This window comes from Taudactylus pleione, unplaced genomic scaffold (assembly GCF_031769625.1).
Source record: "Taudactylus pleione unplaced genomic scaffold, aTauple2 ptg000093l, whole genome shotgun sequence".
NCBI lineage: Eukaryota > Metazoa > Chordata > Amphibia > Anura > Myobatrachidae > Taudactylus > Taudactylus pleione.
In genome coordinates, this window is record NW_028284495.1 from 28,187,332 (window position 1) to 28,210,102 (window position 22,771).

Below are 22,771 nucleotides of genomic sequence, written 5' to 3' on the forward strand. Positions count from 1 at the left end.
ATAACTGATCCATTAAGTGATGTGAGTTGCAGAGTTATAGTGAATAGCGGCGTCCCGCTATTGAAATGGTTAATATTGTGTTGGATGGAGGGGTTGTTACAGTGTAAGTTCCGGAGTGGAACTGATTACCGTGCAACTCCTCGTGCTAGAGACTTACCTCCCTCATCGCAGTCAGGACGCCACTCCTTCCACTCACCGGCTAGTCAGTCTTCATGGTGCATTGTTCTCTCCGGTGCACTCTGTTATGTGTTCGGTTCCTTCTGTTCCTTCTGGTGAGCTCTGGTCACTAATGCTGGTTAAGTAATCTTCTTTAGGATGTGCTGTTAAGTGGTGACAAACTCAAACATGTAGCAACTGTAAGCCTTCTTCAGGGATAATGTGTGATTAGTCTGACTTCCGTCTTTTATTCCCTGATATTGTTGACGTCATGAGCTGGGAGGGAGGGTCCAGTTGTCATATTAAATGACGCCTAAATGAACGGATGTTCAGTTTGTATCTGTTATAGCAGCAGATCCTTCTTTGATTTGCCATTCTCTTATAACCCAGAATGTTGCAAGTTAATGCACTGTTCACATGGTACAATCATTATACAATCCTAATAGGTCTCATGTGTGTATACACAATGGATACAATTCATTCCAGTGAACCTGCTAGAATGTATCATGGGACTTAAATGGATATATCTAACTTGTTGATGAATTTGATCCCACATAATGTATTTGAGCTGAGACATATTGATAAATGACTCAGCCCATAATGATCGACCTAACCTCATTATCCTTATTGAGGCCAAAAGGGGTTATGGTCTTCAGAGTGTATATCCATTTTAATTCTTCTTTGTTAATAGCATGCTCATGATCCCCTCCTCTCCCATTCTTTTTCACCTGTTTGATACCCATTATTTTGAGGCCTCTAGGATCACTGTTATGAGCCCCTTTGAAGTGCTGTGACAGGCTGTGTGTCTCCAGGCCTTTTTTGATATTGCAGATGGGTAGTAGCTGCTCTTATCTATCTCACACCTTTTTACACTTCACTTTTCCTCATTGAGTGATGCCCTGGTGTGGCTCAGCTGGGCTTGTTTGGGGGTGTCCTGCACTCTGGATTTCAACCCCAGTATGTTAGGGACCTACCCTCAGAGGTTACATGGGCATGGTGGGTAGGTCCATAATCATGACCATGATTATGCAAAAAACTCTATTGATTTATTGCAAAATTCTATTGCAAAATTTATTATTATATATAGTTAGTAATGTTGGAGTTGTGCATCTGTAATTCTTCTTTTTGTGTTTGCAACAATGGTCTCCACAGGTAGCACCTTCCATTATATATACAGTCAGGTGCATAAATATTGGGACATTGACAGAATTTTCATATTTTGGCCTCTATTCACCACCACAATGGCTTTGAAATGACACAAACAAGATGTGCTTTAACTGCAGACTTTCAGATTTAATTTGAGGGTAATTACATCCAAATCAGGTGAACGGTGTAGGAATTACAATCGTTTCTATATGTGCCTCCCACTTTTTAAGGGGCCAAAAGTAGTGGGACTATCAACTCAAAAGATATTTCATGGACAGGTGTGGGCTATTCCCTCATTATTTCATTATCAATTAAGCAGGTAAAAGGTCTGGAGTTGATTCTAGGTGTGACATTTGCATTTGGAATCAGTTGCTGTCGACTCTCAATATGAGATCCAAAGAGCTGTCACTATCAGTGAAGCATGCCATCATTAGGCTGAAAGATCAAAACAAACCTATCAGAGAGATAGCAAAAACATTAGGTGTGGCCAAATCAATTGTTTGGAACATTCTTAAAAAGAAAGAATGCACCGGTGAGCTCAGCAACACTGAAACACCCGGAAGACCACGGAAAACAACTGTGGTGGATGACAGAAGAATTATTTCCCTGGTGAAGAAAAACCGCTTCACAACCATTGGCCAAATAAAGAACACTCTCCAGGAGGTAGGTGTATATGTGTCAAAGTCAACAATCAAGAGAAGACTTCACAAGAGTGAATATAGAGGGTTCTCCACAAGATGTAAACCATTGGTGAGCCACAAAAACAGGAAGACCAGATTAGAGTTTGCCAAACAACATAAAAAAAAGCCATTACAGTTCTGGAACAACATCCTATGGACAGATGAGACAAAGATCAACTTGTACCAGAGTGATCGGAAGAGAAGAGTATGGAGAAGGAAAGGAACTGCTCATGATCCAAAACATACCACCTCATCAGTGAAGCATGGTGGTGGTAGTGTCATGGTGTGGGCATGTATGGCTGCCAATGGAACTGGTTCCCTTGTATTTATTGATGATGTGACTGCTGACAAAAGCAGCAGAATGAATTCTGAAGTGTTTCAGGCAATATTATATGCTCATATTCAGTCAAATGCTTCAGAACTCATTGGACGGCGCTTCACAGTGCAGATGGACAATGACCCGAAGCATACTGCAAAAGCAACCAAACAGTTTTTTAAGGCTAAAAAGTGGAATGCTATGCAATGGCCAAGTCAATCCCCTGACCTGAATCCGATTGAGCATGCATTTCACTTGATGAAGACAAAACTGAAGGGAAAATGCCCCAAGAACAAGCAGGAACTGAAGACATTTGCAGTAGAGGCCTGGCAGAGCATCACCAGGGATGAAACCCAGCGTCTGGTGATGTCTAGTATGCATTCCAGACTTCAGGCTGTAATTGCCTGCAAAGGAGTTACAACAAAGTATTAAAAAGTGAAAATTAGATTTAGGATTGTTTAGTTTGTCCCATTAGTTTTGGCCCCTTAAAAAGTGGGAGGCACATATAGAAACGATTGTAATTCCTACACCGTTCACCTGATTTGGATGTAATTACCCTCAAATTAAATCTGAAAGTCTGCAGTTAAAGCACATCTTGTTTGTTTCATTTCAAAGCCATTGTGGTGGTGAATAGAGGGTAAAATATGAAAATTCTGTCAATGTCCCAATATTTATGCACCTGACTGTATACTCAGGGTGTGCAGTCTAGGGCCCATTTCTACATACTCTATTTAGTGTGCTCCTATGCACACCTGAAGGTTGAGACTCCTTCAGCCTAGGCTAGCACCCCTTCCCACCTGTCCCCTATTGGTTTTAAGCAGGAATCTTGCATTTTGACTGCAGTTTAACAAGAGGCACAATCTATGTAAATCCTATAAATTTCTATACTGTAGTGCAGCTATGGGTTGATTTTTGGGACGTGGGTCCCCTGGATTGCTTTGGTTGGACTTCTTCAGAGCATCACATTATAACACATTTTCCTTTCTTGTACTTTTAGCACCGTTAATGTCTGTTTAATATATATTATTTTCACATCTTTATTTCTCACCTCCCTACATGCAGAAGCAGCTGCACTTATCTATCTAACACCTTTTTACACCTTTCCTAATTAGAGTGATGCCCTGGTGTGGCTCAGCTGGGCTTGTTTAAGGGTGTCCTGCGCTCTGGATTTCAACCCCAGTATGTTAGGGACCTACCCTCAGAGGTTACCTGGGCACGGTGGGTAGGTCCATAACCATGGCCATGATTATGCCAAAAAACTCTGTTGATTTATTGCAAAATTCTATTGCAAAATGTATTATTCTATATAATTAGTAATGTTGGAGTTGTGTATCTGTAATTCTTTTTGTCTTTGTACATAGTGCCAGGTAGTTTGGCCAGTTTGTATGCATTGCAGTCTTTTTTTTCTGGAAACCTTTATCTGTGAGATAATCTTTTCTAAATACCTTTTAATAGGGTCCTTTACTTACGTCCACAAACTCTTCTTAAATTGTTGAAGCACATAAAATGCATCTAAGAAGGATGAAGCAAAACAACAATAGGATTATAATACTGGCAACCGGTGGCGGCTCCAGAGATGGGACTGCAGCGCAGTCCAAAATTCAAATAGGTGAGCCACTTCAACTGCCAGTGTTTCCCAGCCATCTATGTTTGGCAGTGTTTGAAATGACAGTTGGTGTGGCTCCCCTCTTTGAATTTTGGACTGCGCTGCAGCCCCACCTCTGGAGCCGCCACTGCTGGCAACATATTAATATTACTACTTGAAATATGGTAATACCATCCTACACCACTAGTGGGTTGTGATCATAGCATACATCAAGGTTAAGGCATATTGTATAACACTGAGCACTGAAACTTGTCTGTCACTAACTTTTCTCTCATGTAGGGCTACAACAACTGTCAGTGTTCATACCCATAAATGCAGATGTAACTTCTTATTTCATTAACTCTATCTGAGTTAGGAAAGTCTCTTTTGCTAGACATTACACAATACGAAAAAATAGATATAGGTCATTCTCTGCACACTGAACACTATTACTTTGTAGCAGAGGTTCCCTAAAGCAGAGTGGATGAGTGCTGGATGGACCATTGAGGTGGATCAGATGTGCCTCAAGTGATCTCCAGTGTGTGCGTACACTATTTGTTGTTTTATGAACCACTATATTTTTTTCAACGATTATATATTTTATAGTCTGCAAAACTGTACATGAAGAAATCTTATCTGATTAAAATGCTATCATATTGATAGATGGTGATACAATTAATAATGATAAATAAAGCTTTACCAAAATGAAACATCATAGATTATGTTGAGCATTTTCCATTATTTTTTTAAATGTTCTTAATTTCATCTTATAGCTAACTAACATTTATTTTTAGAGATTGTAAAACAACTAAATACATTTAAAATAGATTTTTATGTAATGGGTGTAGGAAGGAAAGTCCTCTTCAAACTGACTACACTTCTGTTATGTGTGGGTGACTTATAATGGATAATTATATTGACTCTATATTGCAACATAATTCAATTTGTTCAAATGTAACAGTAGAAACCGCAAAAAGGTTTCCCTGGCTTCGCTTCTATAGAGACTAATAAAGTAAAAAGGATGAAATGACTAGACAATATTTTAATTCCGTAAAGCTTTGTGATTTTTTTCTAACTATAACATATAGTAGTAATTGTAAAACCAAACCAAACACAGTTGGAAATAAAACAACATAATAACATAATGAAATAACAAAATTAAGTGAAAATCTAAAAAATAAATTGAATGCTAGTAATGATTTAGAATATGACCAGTATAGAAGATTCTGAATCTAAAAACAGTAAACATTTCAAAAATAATTGCAGTTTTAAAAAAGCTGTAATTTAATATAATTTAGCCTTAATTGACTAGTACTGATTGCTTTTGAGCATTTGTTAACCATAAAAAAACACAAAATAATTAATAAACAATATAACATTGCAGAATCCTTGCTGGAAAATACTGTAACATACAAAGTAGACTATGTCTACCATGTGTAATAGCCTGCTAGTTGTAGGTACTGGCATGATTTCAGCGATTTAGCCCGTAGATTTAAAGCAGCAATACTATAAAAGGCAAAACCAGGTTTGGTCTATCTTTTAAATTAGTAGCTTGTATTCTAGTTGCCAAAATATATATCAGATTCCATTTTGGTGGCTCGCACACAAAGCATACCCTATTCTAGTGGCTAGAAGAATACCAAGCCTCACGGCATAAAAATACCCACTCACTGGTATCTTATGTATAATACTGAGGTCACCTCTGGTGACTAGTGGACAATGCAGACCAAATTTATTAGTAGGTAATGGAAAGTGTGTATACTACACTTACTACTGGCTGGTGGGCATTGGTAGCTATTAGATAATGTGTATAATAAATGGAGTGTTCATAGTTAAAATGAACCAAGTCCATTTTTTGCCCATTTCATACTAACACTGCTATATATATATATATATATATATATATATATATATATAATTTTAACATGGTACTGTTATTGAAGCAGTAAAAACAATTAATTGAAATATGAATTAATTACAGTTCTTCAACTTTAAGATGCATTTTCTCAAAATTGACTCTCAGGGACTTGGTTCACTTTAACTCTGAACCCTCCACATCATTAGTGACTGTGAGGTCTATGTACCAACACTCTACTTACCATGGAGTTATTGCCGCTCCTGCCTCGCCTGCTAGTGCTGTGAAGCAGGAGGCAGCTACCACGCTGTTTACTAAGAAACCTGCTTTCACGGCTGCCGACACTTGAGGCTCCTGTAGGGAGGCAGGCCTACTAGGCACAATAATCTGGGGTGGTTTTAGGAATGACCTTTCCATGAAACTCAGTAGCACAGGATAAAAGTAAAATAGAATTTATTCAAATAAGAATTATATACAGCAAGGTCTCAAATAAGGTCTAAAACAGCACAGAGATTCACATATGCAATAATATGTATAGGAGAGAATCCCCAAATATATATAAGCAGTCTTTACCATATAAGAACTAATGTGGTAGGGAACCCTGAGTCCAGAATGAGGCTAACACCTCTGGATGACATTAAGGACCTTTGCCAGGGTAGAACCCTGTAGTAATGGAAATTCAAAGCAGAGCGGGCCCTTCAGAATAATATAGTTCCGGGACAGGACCGAGCCCTGTGGTGCAGTGAGAGAGGAAGCAAACTTGAGCCTTGTGGAGTAGTGAAGTCGAAGCAGGGTTAAGCCCTGTAAGACAATGAGATTCCAGGACAGGGTTGAGCCCTGCGGCGTGGCTAAAGTTCGGAGCGGGGTTGAGCCCCATGACGCGAAGAAGATTGTAGCGGGGTTGAGCCCCGAGATGCAGGGAAGATTGTAGCAGGGTTGAGCCCCGTGATGCAGAGAAGATTGTAGTGGGGTTGAGCCCCGTGATGCAGAGAAGATTGTAGCGGGGTTGAGCCCCGTGATACAGAGAAGATTGTAGCAAGGTTGAGCCCAATGATGCGGAGAAGATTGTAGCAGGGTTGAGCCCTGTGATGTTGCTAGAGTACGGAGCGGGGTTGAGCCCTGTGATGCAGAGAAGATTGTAGCAGGGTTGAGTCCTGTGGTGTGGCTAGAATACGGAGCGGGGTTGAGCCCCGTGATGCGGAGATGACACTGTAACGGTGCAGTTGACAACTGTAACAAGGATGACTTCAATATCCACAGGAATGGAAAGACAACAGGTAAAGTAAATATTGCAGCAAAATGGTGAAACTGCACTGAGTGAGCAATCAGCAATACTTAGGCAATAGGAATGCTGGGCTCTGTAGTGCAGCGGGTGACTGACATCAGAAGTTCATCTGGAATACAACAAAGTCCACAGCAATTCACAGGCACAGCAGGGATCTGGCAGGAGTCCAAGAAAAGACCTGAAAGCAACATTGCACAGACACTGAGACACAGTTAGTAACAGGCTTTATACTAGAGGCCTGTGATCCATAGGAAGTTTCAGAACATGTGACCCAAATGGAATCAGGTTTGAAATAATGAGCAATCTAGGAATCCCACAACCTGACGACACCTGGGAAACAGATGATCACTTTAACACTCTAACCCCTGAATGAGAAACATGCCAGCAAGCAGGATGGCTCCTCCAATGACCACAATAGATCTTTGGCAAAAGTAGTCTATCTTTATGTACTGAAATAGTTGCAGTCCTGACACCTGCTGCTGAAAAAGGTGAATTTAAGTTCACCCCTCAGCGGTTTTCCCTACATATGCTTCTTGGCTTCTGTTGTATTAATGTGCATGTGGAGCTCAATTCCTTTGCTGCGTGATCTCCGGCAGTACTGTGTTTGATTTTTAAAGCCAAAGTCAACTTTATTGATAATCAACAAAACAAACAGAAAGGATGCCACAATCGCATTACTACAATCAACAGGAGGCTGATAAGGGGAATGCAATGCTACCGCTAGAGCAGACAGGAGTCGGTAAGTAAACAAACAGCTTGATATCACCTGCGACACTTAGCACTGCCATAGAAGCCTATGGCAGCATGGAAAAGGTACATCTAACTAGCGTAAGCAGCATAACAGCAGAGAAAAACCAATAGTACCTATAGAGAAGTGGTATGTACTGTATATAGATTTTGTCTGCCTTTAGCATTTTCACCCCTTTTCTCCTGGTAATACATAGACCCCTTAGTGACAATGTGTAGACTGCATTAGTTGATTAATAGTGGACTATGTGTAAAACACAATGTAATGGCTAGAGAACAATATGAACAAGTGTCTTAGGGGCCTATTTATCCAATAATATTTGCAGGATATTCCCCAAAAACAGCTGTTTTCGGAAGATTCCTGCAGGATCCTACAAATGTACTACGGAGGGACCACAGCAGATATCCATCTATTTCTGACAGCAGCCACAGCCCCCATATGTTTTGGGTACATGATGTTAACCTATAGTAGCCAATGGGGTACTATTTCACAAAAGTTACCGGGAGAGGGTCCATCCAGAACCCTCCCCGGCATTGGCCACTGCATATGCATGGGCAGTCATTTTTGGTCAGGAGTCCCGATAGAGGAGTGAAGAGACCACTGATGAGCTTTTTTCTGAGCCCCTTTCCCTGCAAGTGAATAATGATACATTTGGGTGGTACTGTAATTCATTTCTTATTGCCGCGAATGGTTACAAAAAGAAATGACAATTATCAGATCTAAAACCCAATATTTGATAAATATGCCCCTAAGAGACAAGAACATTTGTCTTAGTGCTGCTGTATGACCATCCTCAGACTTATTCAACATGATCTCACTCTCTAATGAAAATACTGTATCTGTCTCTCACTTTGGTAACTATAGTCTGATTTCTCACATGTACTTTATATACTAATCTGTGGCACTCACAGGTTGCCAGTTATAGCATTCAGGCCTGCCTGTTATTGCTCTTGTTCTAGAATTGCTCCTTATTGACCTATGTAATTTTAACTATGTTGCCTGATACTCTTCTGGCCTCTGATTGCTTATAACTATGACCTGACACAGATTGTTTATTGACTACTCTCACTTGCCGCTAGACCTGAACCTTGCTAGTTTATGCTTTTGCTCCTTAGCTGCCTGCCCTGGCCATTTGCTTTGCTCACTTTGTTGTTAGCCACAGGTCTCTGAACTTTGATCCAATTATTTATTTTATTCATCTCTGTGCATACCTATAGCATACCTAGGAATTGGTATGATAATACCGCTGGACCTAAGCCTGGCAGATGAAATACAGACACTGAAAGGCCGGCACATGAAGATCCCGACAGAGGTAAGTAAGACCTCTAACCCTCCCCCCCTTCCCCTGACCCTCCCTTAGGGTTTCCTAACAATAACCTCCCTCCCCAGTGCCTACCACTAACCACCCCCCCGGGGGGCCTAAACCTAACCCCTCCTCCCCACTCCCTAAACCTAACCCTCCTGAGGGCATGCCTAAACTTAACCTTCCACCGGAGGTGCCTGACACTAACCCCCCCCTTTCCCCTAGCCTGACCCTCACCCTCCCGCTGGGGTGCCTAACCCTAAGACCCTACCCTGGGAGTCCCTAGACCTAACCCTCTCCCCCCATGGCTATCACCTCCAGACACCCGGCTTACCTATGTTCGGTATGCCGGTCATTGGGATTTCAGCATTGGGCAAATTATAGGCGTAGTTATTTAGACACCTATCATTAGTCCCATGCTGGGATTTCACTGTCGGGAAGCTGGAGGTCGGCATTTTGACTGCCAGCTTCCTAACTACATCCCGCATACCTATACCAGTATATTTAATTGTGTTGTATGTAGAATTGTAGTTTTGCTAATTATTTCTTATACAGTACACATGCCACTGTTTTTTACCTTACTTGTCTGATGAGAATCCTTGGTGTCCACCTCCTTGAGATTGTCAACTGCTGCCATCAACAGTTTATAAAGTAATGCACATGCTCGATGACTATCTTTGCATGTGCATTATGCTTCAACCCAATGGATTGTGTTTATTTACCTGAAAGGATTTGTTGGATTGTGTTTATTTGTCTTCCTTCTTCTATTTTTCTTTATGGTCAAAATATCTCCTGATATTCTACTGTTCTTACAGTGCAGCAGGGGAAGTCATTACTGCTGTACTGTCTCTCTAATAACAGGAATTAGAGGAGCATGTTCTGAGCCCTGAGTTGAGGAGCTCAGCACACATACTTGCCTACTTTTGAAAACTACTTTCAGGGAGATTGTAGATGGCAGTAGAATGAGCTGCAAATAGAGCGGCTCGCCCCCGAGGTGGGACGTGACCAGCTCCATCCAAAGAGTGTGTTTAGCTCCACTTATGGGTGTATCTATTGCCACTCAGGGGTTTGTCCTGCAGTGGAAGTTGAAAACTATAGTACTATGAGCAGCATGCTGCCAGAGCAGGTTTGTGTATGGGTAGTAACAAAGGACATATGAAAAAATTAAATTTATACATCAGGAATATTAAAGTCGTAACCATAAAACAGACAGTGTATCTGTATATGGAATAGATTCCAAAAACAACTCCTGTATACATCAACTGATACAAAATCATATAAGCCTATAGTCTGACATGTGGATGAAAATCCTGTGTCTCCCATTACAACTTCCTATACATAAATTCTCCCACTTACTACACCAAAATGTCTGTTTAGCTTAGCTCCTACTGTATATAATTATCAGCACTGAATCTACTTAATCCAGAGATAAATGGGGTCCTGGGAAATGGAAGTCCCGCCTAATGCTGGGTACACACTGGTCGATATATTGACCGATCAATTGATTGGCCAATATATCTGCTGCCTGTTGGCCAGTGTGTTCAGACTGTGCTGCACAGCCAAAGAACAGAAATGTCTGCAGACATATCTGTCCATCAGCAAGTGTGTACAGGTGATCAACCGATCACCTGTACACATGCAGCGGCAACCACGAGGAGGGGGCCCACGGCCAGCAGGACCCATGGCTGCTGGATAGATGATGGTCATTCAGTGTGTATGAATGATCATCATCTACAGATATATCTGCAGATCACTCGATCAATCGTATTAATTTTCTGATTCTGAAGCAAATTTATGAGTGGGAAGGGGAGGCATTTACAAAAAATATTTTTCTCATTCACATCAGTCCTTGCCCCAGAAGAATCCTAGAGTGCTATGCCTCCAAAATGCCATTGTATCCAATGTCCACTTAAGCACAGATATGTGGAAAAGCTGAACAGAGCAAATGCAAGATTTAAGATTAAAGGTTTAAGTCTTATGTTGTGTCTTTCTTGAGAATCCTTGAGCACTATGCCTGCTGCTGCTGGGAGTGGATTTTCATCCCAGAAGGGGACCAGGAAGACTACTAGCAGTGCTTTAAAAAAACAATTGACTGTTAAACAATCATTTGCAAAGATTCCACTTCACTAGAAAAGCATTTCCCAACCTGTACAGGGACATTAAAAAAACTTAATTAGTGGCCTCCAAAATGCCATTGTACCCACTGTCCACTTAACCACAGATATGTGGATAAGCTGAAAAGAGCAAATGCAAGATTTAAGATTTAAGGTTTACGTCTTACATTGTGTCTTACTTGAGAATCCTTGAGAGCTATGCCTGCTGCTGCTGGCAGTGGATTTTCATCACAGAAAGGATGAAGACGTTGTGTCTTTCTTCCCAGAGCTGAAGACATGCAAAGTGCTGTTGGTAAGCAAATTGTCAGCTCAAGTGGCACATGATGCAGCAGTGGATTCTCTTTCAGTTTCTATCAAGTGCATCTGCCGAGAAAAAACTAAACTTTCCCCCCAAAAAAACACTGGTGATGCAGATGAGTCAACACAACCAAGGCTTTTCCTTATCATGGGCAACAACTATTTCATCCAGTGGTGCCTAATTTACACAAACATCATCCTCATCAACAACATCCTCAACATCAACATCCTCATCATCAACAGCCTCATTAGCGTCAGCTACACAAATGTCCTGCTCAACCTGGTGCACTTCCACAGAAGCATCCTTGATTTCTGTGTCAGCATGTTCACTTGTGCGTATTAAAAAGTGAAAGTTAGATTTAGGATTGTTTAGTTAATCCCATTACTTTTGGCCCCTTAAAAAGTGAGAGGCACATATAGAAACCATTGTAATTCCTACACCGTTCACCTGATTTGGATGTAATTACCCTCAAATTAAATCTGAAAGTCTGCAGTTAAAGCACATCTTGTGTGTTTCATTTCAAAGCCATTGTGGTGGTGAATAGAGGCCAAAATATGAAAATTCTGTCAATGTCCCAATATTTATGCACCTGACTGTATGTTTCATATATAATGCATGTTATTTAGCACTTTGTTGTGGTCTTGTTGTCGGCATGTAGAGTAATCATTTATTCACAATTGAGGAAAGAAGTGAAAAGTTGAATATTAGACTGCGCTACCACTTACAGTGTCACAAGATTCATTATTTATTAATAAGATTACCACACTGCGCTACGACTTATAGTGTCACAATATATGGTCTGGCCGGCAGTGTCACCAAACAATAATAGTGCAGCTGAGATGCTAACGCACACCCAGAACAAAAAAAAAATATTTTTTTTGTGGATTGATATTGAAATTATTAATTTAATTTCACTTTTATTTTTTCTCACTAGCGAAAAGCAACCCTGAATGAGGCAGCAGCCCCTTGATGAACAACACAGACATCACCCCTTTTTGATGGACAACAAAGTACCCCTGCCAAGTGCAGAGAGACCACCTGCAGAGTCACAAATACGTGGACGATAAACTGCTGCAGTGTCACCGTACTGTACAATAATAGCGCAGCTAAGTTGCTAATGCATTACTGGTGGCACTGGCAGCAGCTCCAGCACTAGTATGTGGTTTCTGCTCTCCTCTCAAGTCTCAACTGATCATTCTCCATATCAACAAACACAAATGAAGTGGGGTACAGCACACACGTCAATTTGAGCAAATTTTAAATATTACACTGCGGTATCAATGACCCACAGGGTCACAAGATTTTTTATGAATAAGAATAACACACTGCGCTACCACTTATATAATAACTGATATAATTTTCGCCATTTCACTTATCCCCATATTCAATTTCAAAGCCTGTAAAAAAACAGGGATAAGTTTTCATCACTGCATAGGTGGTGAAAAAAAGTGCAGAATTGGGGTTTTGGGGTGTAGAATTAACAAAAGTACCCTGCAGCCTTTGGAATGTCCCCTTAGAGTAAAAAAAAAAAATATAAAGTTGGGGTAAACCTAAAATCTGGCAAAAAATAGACTCAGGGGGGGTGGTCCCCAAGTATGCAGCAGGTGTTTTCTAGAATGCAGGTGGTTGGGCCATGTGGATTTTTGAAAAATTAAAAAAAATCACTTTAGGGACTTAAAAATATGTGTGCCCCCATTTTCATGTACCCCAAATTTAATGGGACTAGTTATTTTTAAAAATAAATAAAGCTAAATGCTATTCTTAACGACTTCTTCAAAGACACATTAATGCACCTGCCGCAGCTGTTTAAAAACCCCAATTACCTTTAGCAGGCCAATTAAGGGGTACCCATAGTGATCCCCCATGTCCGACCATCTTTAGGGGGGTGACAGGATGATTTCCCCAAAAGTGACAGGACTTTACGATACTTACCTTTTCCTCGGGTCTCGTTTTCCCTGATTCCTAATGGAATACGGGGATAAGCGGGTATGCACCCGATACTTTATCCCCTAGAAAAACGGCGCTGATGGCGAAGAGTCCGACCACAGACTTTTCGCTTCAAATTGAATACGGGCCTTACTGTAACAAGATTAATTATATATCAATAAGAATAACACATGCGCTAACACTTAGGAGCTCATTCAGACCTGAATCTCTCTCTCATTGCTGTTAAGGGCAGGGTTTGCAAATTCCGCGATTGCACTGTTTGGTGTAAGGATGCCTGCTATGTCTTTGAGAGTGATGGCAGAGCGAATGCATGCCATTATAAAGAAGCCCACCTTTCTCTCTTAGCACACGTGATTAATCTGTGACATCGAGAGCCATTGGAGCTGCACGCAGCACTTAAGGTAGACCCAACCCCACCGCAAGCACTGTGATCAGTGCTGGCTGAAATACAACCATGTGATGTGTACAATGACAAATCTTTGCTAATTATGCACACCCATAAAATGCCGTTAATACGCCCAGACACGCCTGCTTTCGCACATCTACTCCCCCATTCACAAGCACCTTCCCCTATTATCACCCACAAACGGCACTATCGGTCACTCAAATTAGCATCTAGTCTTTGTGTTAAGAGCGCACGATTCCTGATCGCAATAACTGGTTTGCGCACATGCACTGCTATGCGTACGCATGTGCAGATGGATGAAAATCGTCCATAGCGTGCGTCCGCGGCTTAGCGTCCAGGTCTGAATTAGTCCCTTAGTGTGATAAGATTCATTATTTATGAATAAGAACAACACACTGCACTACCACTTACAGTGAAGTCATTATGTTTTATATATAACGCATGTTATTTAGCACTTTGTTGTGGTCTTGTCGGTGTGAAGAGTAATCATTTATTCACAATTGAGGAAAGAAGTGAAAAGTTGAATATTAGACTGAGCTACCACTTACAGTGTCACAAGATTAATTATTTATGAATAATAAAATGTACTACCAATCAACCCTTCCTGTCCCTGCCTTCAACTACATACATACTCCAACTCCCTCAGACCTCTTGAATAATACAAACATTTGTTTCCTGATGTGCATTGTTGGAAGTTGAACTGCCACGTGTTTGTGCTGCCCACTGCTGCCACTTAGCTTAGTCAGCCAGCTAGCTTGGTGCACATTTTGGGCCTAAACCAGATGAAAACTATATTGTGAGCTGTGAGGTGGTCAAAATTGACTGGAAACGAGTGGAAATTAATGTTATTGAGGTTAATAATACTGTTGGAACAAAAAAAACCACAAGGGGAGGTTTTGACAAATCCATATCCAGATCCAAAACCAAAATGAAAACCAAAACACGGGGATCGGCACACATCTCTAATTTATATATATACTGTATGTATATATATATATATATATATATATATATATAAATATATAATGTAGTAACCCCCCCTGTAGAAATACTGTGTTTGCCCCTTTGTGCTATAGCGTCCATCTCTGAATAAGGACCACAGATCCTACTGTACCTGTTTCTGCCATCACACTCTATTTCCTGCATGTCTCATTCTTCTCCACAGCTCTTAGGGATATACATACTAAAGTGCGGGTTCTTAAAAGTGGAGTTGTTGCACAAAGCAACCAATCAGATTCTACTTATCATTTATCTAGCACCTTCTAGAATATACTAGCTAGAATCTAACTGGCTACTAAGGGTAACATCTCCACTTCTAAAGAACCGCACTTTAGTAAATATACCCCTTACTGTACCTGTCTTTGCCCTTTCACTAGCTTTCCTGCATTTGTCTTTCCCCTACTGTACCTGTCTCTGTCCTCTCACTAATAATCCTACATGTCTCTTTCCCCAATACATGCTTCTTGTCTGTCTCTTAGTACATCTCCTGTATGTTTGAATTTCCCTCTCCTTAGCTCCTGTCTGTCTCTCTCTCTCTGCACAGCTTTTGTCTTGTGATAATTGCCCCCAAATTCTTCTTCTTCTTCTTCTGCTCTCTTTACCACTTACCTTCTTCCTCCGCTACTCACAAATTTGATGGAGTCCTGGTGGCTGCTGAACAGAAGTGATGTGAAGAAATGGAAGAACAACTGTGTACAATGCTACATAACTGAATTTTAATATGGCAGGTAAGCAAAAACGTATCATTTTAATCATATTTACTGAGGTGCAGAATAGGAACCTATTGCTTCATCATGGATCCTATTTATCAAGCTCAATAACCGAATAGCAAGTGTGCTACTGGAGATTTCATACACTGCTGACCAGGGTATCCTAATTGAAGAGGTATACACTAAAGAATGATTTATCAAAACAAATCAAACAAAAATGGATAGAGAGAGAGGGCGGCTCCGAACCAGTATCTTGCCTAATGGGTAACTGGGTACATAACAGATGAGTAGATGATGAAAATGGATAGAAAAAAAGAAGTTGATGTGACTCTAATGAAATGCACCTTACTGTAAAACCATTATTATAGTCAGCTGACATCTACCTCCATGGGGGCAATTGAATTCCCAGAGCAGCGATGTAGCTTCCGGGTGAAGTGCCTCAATTGCCCGCGCTGTAAATCCGTGACTTGCAGGTATCTACTTGCACCCTCCTGAGGTGAGAACAGAAATCTGCACTAAGTAGTGCCTTGGGGCTAGTTGCAGTGTTCCTGCATGTGCTAATAAAATGCAAACTATGGGCCTGATTCAGAGCCGTTCGCTATTTGCGGTCGTTCGTTCAAAAACAAGGGGTGGCTATTCAAATGATCCGTTCGCAAATTGCAGTCTGTTCACACCTCTAAGTCTGAACGAGCGAGCAAAACATACGCTCGTTTATTTGATAAAAACGCCCCCTGGCCGCTCGCACCATACGTCATGTCCGCTATTTATTAGATTAATCGAGTACATCGTACAGCGTATGAACTGCTCGCTATTCTTGTGGTTGGTGTTTTCAACCGCTATTTTGCGAGCAGTTCTGAGTTAAAAAAAACCAAGTGACGTGGTCAATGACGCTGCTTTGTTAATTATGCACTCCCTTAAAACGCCCGTTTTGACCTTTAAGCACGCCTGCGTTCGGATCTCCACTCCCTGTTTTCAAGCACCTTCCCCTGTTACCACCCACATACGCCTCATTCTGTCACTCAAAATAGCAGGCCCTCGCTATATTGCGTACCAACGATTTTCGGCCGCACTGACTGGTTCGCGCATGCGTACTAAAAACCGTACGCATACGCAGATGTGCGAACATCGCTCGGAACGAGCGTACTGCCGCTAGCGAGTGGCTCTGAATGTCCTTTCTGGCGCAAGTTCTCCCAATTGAGTAGTCGATACCACTTCTTCTAAATAGTTTATTGAAGACTCATAGTATGGCAATAATACAAACTTGTTTTGATCGTTTGGTACAGCATGTGATAAACTGTATAAACTTTGTTAGATGTTTTAGGGGGATGACGTCAGCATCCCGGTGTGCGGGATGCCGACGGTCTGTATACCGGCGCTGAAATCTCGACAGGTTGGGATCCCGGCACCAGTATCCCGACCACCGGCATCCCAAAAGTTAAGTATCAGGGTGTTAGGGGGAGGTTAGGGTTAGGTAGCAGGGTTAGGGTTAGGCATTAGGGGAGGGTTAGGGTTAGGCACCAGGGAGGGAGTGTTAGGATTAGGGTGCGGGGGAGAGGTGGTTAGGTTTAGGCACTAGGGGGAGGTTAGGTTTAGGCACATGGGAGGTTGTCTTAGGTTTAGGGTATGGGGAGGAGGAGGTTATCCTAAGGCACTAGGGGGGGAGGTTAGGGTTAGGCACTGGGGAGGGAGGGTTAGGGTTACGTTAGGGCTTAGGGTAGGGATAAGGAAAATACATACATGCGTTCCTTTGGGTGTCGGGATTCTGGATGTCGGGATGCTGCTGTCGGTATTCTGACCAGCGGCATCCCGACAGCCAAGATTTCATACCCATCCCGTTTTATGGGACTGCTGCCTGCTTCTTCTGTGACTCTATAAATCTCCAGCACGTAACAAGCTAGATGCTGGCACTCCACAAGGATAAAAAGCATGTTCATTCTAATTCCAGCAATAGGACTTTCAGAAAAAAATAGGCATAAACTGTCTGAAGAAGAGTTCAACAGTCCCATGAAACATGTAATATAGTGTATGCAGTTTATCAAGACGTGGGCACTCTACTCATAGCAAGTCGCAGTGGCAGGAAACATGTAGCAGGACACATCTGCAAGTGCCAGACACAATGCAGTCAATTGAATAGCTCTGAGCACTTAACCCAGGAGCTACATCGCACGCTGGGAATTGAATTCCCCCTATATGTGTTTAATGAACTTGTCCAACTACAGCTGAGGCCAAACTTTTATGCTCTTACCTGGAAAATTTATAAAAGTTAAATTGAATGTCATCCAAAAGTGACAGATTTTTAGAATTTGAAGTTCACATTATTGATACATTCTCAAGAGATATTTTAACATTTGACTAAAATGACTCATAGAAAGATTTACCTCAAGGCTAAAAGTTTTAAGTATGTGATTTTTTTTAAGCCACATATTTTTTAGGTGACATTCTGCAAAAATATGGTAATTTAATAATATTATACATCAATGTGCATCTGTAAGTATATTACCATATCAGTATATATTTTGCCATAGATGACATTAATTATTCACTTTAATCTTAGCTGTTTAAGAAAATGACATTTCCTATATACTGCAGATTCTGATCTAAGGTTGCAAAGTCAGCACCTTTATTTCAGGATCCAAACTTTTCTGCTCCAAAAATAGAACAAGGCCACTTTTTTTCTACCAGCATTTCAGATTGTCAGAAAGGAAACAAAGATTACTCACATAATTTGAAGCTCTGTTTGAACCATTTTCAAAATGTTTTACAATTTGGCAGTTTGCATATGAACAGAAGGTTTTTTTTTTCTGAACCTTACGGCTTCCACCACCCACTTACAGTGTTATGTCAGCATTAGCTCTCATGGGAAGAAGAACAGTGACAGTGGTTGCATTCATATATACAATATGAAGTTCTGACAATAAATGGGCTAATATATCTCATACAGTTTTAATTATGCTACAGTAAAATGTTGCATTGAAAAAGCTTAATTTTTATGTACAGTTATTAGCACACACACTATTCTTGAGGAAATCAGATATAAAAGTGTGGGTCATATTTATCAAAGCAAAGGGTTCTTTTGCTATGAATTCTAGTTAAAAATGTAGAATGAAGATAACAGACCAAATGCAATAAAAAAATCCTTATTCCTATAACAAACAATGGGGGCGATTCATTTCATCGCAGATTGAATAGCTTCAGGAGCGACCTCCCGCAGCTATTCAATTCAGTGCGCGGTTTGGTCGGAGAATGCCGGTTATTGCGCCTATCATGCCTTAACAAGGATGTTAAGGCGCGTTAACTGGCATTCTCTGACCAAAGTGCCGGGCACATGGCTGTTAGCGCTGCGCTAAGCACTAAAACAGCTGCGCGCCCGTCACTTTGGTCGGATTTCTCCATCGCATCCACAGGGGGTGCGAGAAGAAATCCTAAGCGCACCCAAACAGTGCGGTGAATTGAATAGCTGCAGCTGCTCCCTCCCGCGGCTATTCAACATCGCGTTGAATTGAATTCCCCCCGATGTCTAAGTCCAATATTGTTGCAAAGGTCGGTAAAATCGGAACCCCCGTGCAAATTATTGTGAGAATTCAGACCAGGAAGCATGCGATGTATTGTACTGACCAACCGAAATGTGGGTTAAATAATGCGAAATGAAGAGTTTCACAAAACCACACCCATTGGCATCCAAATGTCCCATGACTTTTACCTCACACACCCTATATAAACCCCTTAGCTACCATTTTGTCTTTGAAAGGTAGTGAGGCGTTTTAGTGACGAGAGAGAGAGAGAGAGAGAGAGAGAGAGATTGATTGATTGTGGGATGCAGCATGTCAGCCAGGAACCTAGGACAGCAGAGAAGAATGGAGGAGGTATTTGTGGGTGAGGCAGTGAGTTATGACAGATGAGGTGCAGCGGCATACTTGCCTACACTCCTGGAAGTCGCGGGAGGCTCCTAATTTTTCGGGTAGCCTCCCGCACCCCTTGAAGTGTAGGCAGATCTACCGCATCCTGCCCACTTCCTAGTGAAGCGACAGGATGCAGAGATTTAATGGGGAATTTGCTGATCTGCGAGGAGGGGGCGGAGCTAAAGTGCATGTTTTGCATAATTTAGCACTTCCCCCTCCTCGTGGAGCCGCAAATCACAGACTTTCCCGGGAAAGGGGCGGGGCCACATTACATCACCAGTCCACCCCCGACTCCCGAAACGGTCTGCAGCAGCAGCAGCTCTCCCAGGAAGGATGTATTCAAAGTAGGTAATTATGTGCAGCGGGATCGCAGGACAGAGGGAGGCCGTAGAATCCCTGTGCATTTAAGCTCTTATGAAGAGGAATTAAAACAAGTATTTCCGCCTGAAGTATTGGCAGGAGTCCACATAGAGGACACAGATAAACCTCCAGTCCAGGCACCATCTGGTGAGTAAACAATAATTTTTTTAACCCTTTTATTATCTTTACCAAACTAATTATTTTGGACCATCTTTGTTAATTTCTAAGAAAAATGGTCCTCCTACTGTTGTGGAACAACACATCTCAGCATACCCAGACACACTTTCAACAATGACTAAACTTTTGGTATTGTTATGGCATTCTGGGAGCTGTTGTTCAATAGTACATGGAGGGCTACTTATTATAAAGCCCTCTGTTATTTTAAACGTGAAAGTACATTAAACAAACCATGAGTAAAAACCATTAAGGATATTAATCACATCTAGGCCAGAATATATCATTTGAACATGTGTATAATGTAAATGTAAACTAACCCCAAACAATGTTTAATATTGCAAATATCCATTTATAAATGAAGTTTGTAGGTTTGCTGTTTATTAACATTGTGTGTTTCTTCATTAAATGTTCATTCAGCACATGTAAATAGGCCACTAAAAGTTTGAATTTATTTCGATTCCGCTGCAGCAGTCAGCCGGAAGGCCCCTTCCAAGAAAATGCGTCCACGTGGTCATCAGGATGATGCTGGTAAGTCCTACAAAAATGAAAAAAAGAAAATGTTTATTGTAATTAGCATGTGGATTACTGTGGTATATTTACAGTAAAACAATTATAATGTCACATAACAATCATGAGACTTTATTCTGACAATTTAAAACATATATCCTGAAACGCAAGATTTGCTGCAGAAGATATTAACATTTTATCAAATATACCAAGGCATACAATTCTATATAAAAGTTAATAGGCAAACACATTTAGCCTGTATAATACCTTTTAATACATAATACCAGCTCCAGAGGTGTTTCTGCACTGCTGTACAAAATTAAAAAAGGTGAGCAATGCAAAATGTCACTAAGTCCCGTCCGATGATGTTTGACAGTGTTTGTGTTGGAAGTGGCTGTTTATCCCCTATTTGAAGTTAGGAGTGCAGAGCAGCACCACGTCTATAGCTACCACTGCTAATACCTAAGACAGAAAACAATCTCGAATACTGTTTTTTTATTATTACTTAAAACATAACAATTTTTTTTTTTACAAATAAACAAGGATATTGTGGTTAAAAAAAAAACCTTTACTGTTATTTTACCAAAAATACTTTGCTTAGTTACTGTACCTATCATTTAATCTTTGTAGGCCCATCACGTCCAAAACCACCCAGACCACCTGTTGTTGAGGACCCTGAAATAGCCGATGAACACTAGATCATCTTAACACCCAAAGATCCACTTGTGCCTGCAGATGAAACAGAAAGAGATGTGGCACATGATGAGATGCAGCAAGAGCAGCAAATATTACCACAACACACACCTACACCACAGCGACTCCATCAGTGGAGGATTTAGCATTGTCACTGGACAGTTTCCGAAATTCCCAGTTGGCATTTATGAAAAAACAAACAAAACAATTGGACAACAAGAGCCGTGATATGAGAAAACAAACAAGTATTTGTATAGCAGCCCAGGTTACAAGAATGAGAGTTGTCCACAACATAGATATGCGTCTCCAAGAACTCACCCAAGCTATTAAGGCGCGAACTGATGCCTTTGTTAATGTTCACACAGAATTAGTTGCACAAAGGCAGAGATATGAGGCTGCATCAACTAATACTATTAGCAGTGGGCAAACATCATCTGTGTCTGTGTCACCTGCTACTCCATCCCCACCGTAGCCTGTGTACGAGTGTTATCAAAGTTACAGGGCAGGGAAGTGAGCGAGGAAACATAGGCCCAAAATTGTAATTTCCGTCTTTTCCTATTGTTTTTGGTTTTGTCATGTATCTAATATGTTTACTCACATTGGGTGAGATTGTTCTTGTTTAAACAATTTGTGTAATTTCAAGCACATTTACCATTTCTGCGCCATATTTTTTCTAAAAAAATGCCATTTTATAGTAAAATTCTATGTCAGACTATTTCATGTGTGTTTTTAATCTTTTACATACAGTAAGCAAAGTATATTTAAGTTGTTTTTTTAATATTTATAAGTGGTATTATTGAAACTTTAAAATGGTTGTGTACATTTAATAATGGTGTATGCAGTGGTCGAAGTGGAAATTTTGAAGTGGGGGTATGGGGACACAGTGTGTTTGCGCACTGAAGGCGCGTGTCAAAAAAGGGCATGGCCGTACATCACAGGGGCATGGCTATAAGTCATAAGGGCTGTGGCCACTCACAATACACACATTTTCCATAGGGAAAAGCTACACACATAGGCCCCCAAAGAAAATATATAAATCACCTAAGCTTTGCATGGGCAAAAAAAACTAATTGGCAGCCATAGGAAAAACCAAACTACATAGGCTCCCGCCGCAGAAAGAAAGTACAGTAAATCACATAAGCTTTGCATGGAAAAAACACACACATTGAGGGCAATCCAATTAAATATTATGTGAATAGCAACGGGAAAGCATTCCTGGAGCTATTTAATAGTTTTCCCCGTGCCTGGCAGGTGTTTAGTTGCGGTAACCAGCATCAACTAAAGTGCCTGTTGCGATACTGTCTGTACCTTGCTAAACTGAAATACAGCATCACAGACAGATTTTCTGCTTGCACCAATAAATTCTCTGCTTGGACTAAAGGCCCCCATACATTAGTGATGGATCGCACCGGTCCTGCGATAGGATCTGTCGCAGGATCCGTGAAATTCTACCAGTTAAATTTCATCAATCTTTTTTGATCGTGATTGGCAAATCTGTTGGATTTCATCGATGCGCCGACACGGCATCTCCCATCGCTAATGTATGGCATCCATGACAGTATGTTCAATTGAACCCTTTCCCTGCGC